Raw genomic sequence first — 1203 nt, 5'->3', positions numbered from 1 at the left:
ACCCGGGTAATCAATTGCCCGGGCCACCTCGAGAATTGAACCACACTCGAGTATGATATATACAGGACGTCTAATCTGTCAGAACAACTTGGGCTTGGAGTGTCGTAGAAGTCATCAGAAGATAGGGTATGGGCAGCCGACTTGCCATACTTAGTAGGTAGCACTGGAATCGAGGTACCTACCTCATCTTCTACTATAAATAGCAGGTATTAATGTAATTTACAGATTCTAAAATCTTTGAACTCTTAAGCATTATACATATTTTCTCCCAAATGTTGCTTGTGTTCATCTTCAACTTGCTGACTTAAGCATCGGAGTGGCCACGCCGGACACCCCTCTGGCGCCCATTCACGAGTTCCTTTCATTGTTTGCAGGTGTTATTATCGTCACTCAAATTCCCTAAAAACTATAAATTATTGATTTGACCCGTTGGAGCTCTTTACCCGGCTCATCCATTTCAACGAAGTCACATCATTGGCGCCGTCTGTGGGAAACTTGAGATTAAGGCGTTGATATGGCTCATACTCGAAGAACTAACCAAGAAAATTCTCGGGCTCATGGGGATAATGCGCGTACTTCGGGGCAAGGTGATGGTGTTCCTCCCACGGGACCCAATCTTATTACCATGACCCCGGAGGAGTTGGCTAGAATAATCTCCGAAGCGGTGGAGAAGGCTGTGGCCAGGAGAGAAACTTCTCATCAAGTTACACCACCCGGAGATGTGCAAATCAATGAGCAGGAGCAAGAGCAAGAGTTGAGGGAGGAGGAAGTGAGAGGAGAGGATGAGGAGTCTAGTGCTGGATCCAAATCACCTACCGTGGCTGAGGAGTTGTTGGAGCTAAGACAGAAAATGAAAGTTCTGGAAGGGCAGTTGGAGAGTCGTAGCATTTCTCGAGCTACTGCTAAGGGTTGCCCATTTACTGATATCATTGTCCGATAACCTCTTCCCGGGAACTTCAAATCCGCCAAAGTAAAAGATTACGATGGCAATGTGGATCATGAGGAGCACCTAGCCAGGTTTGAAAACATGGCCATGTTACACTGTTACACAGATCGAATCAAGTGTAAAGTGTTCCTCACCACTTTGGTGGACTCAGCTCAAAGGTGGTTTGAGGGACTGTCCCCTCAGAGTATTAATTCATTAAAAGACTTCCAGAAGGTGTTCCTACACCACTTCAGTAGCAGCAAGAAATACAAGAAGAC

The sequence above is a fragment of the Primulina huaijiensis genome, chromosome 10 (assembly GCF_012295235.1).
Source record: "Primulina huaijiensis isolate GDHJ02 chromosome 10, ASM1229523v2, whole genome shotgun sequence".
Taxonomy (NCBI): domain Eukaryota; kingdom Viridiplantae; phylum Streptophyta; class Magnoliopsida; order Lamiales; family Gesneriaceae; genus Primulina; species Primulina huaijiensis.
This window is presented reverse-complemented; position numbering follows the sequence as displayed.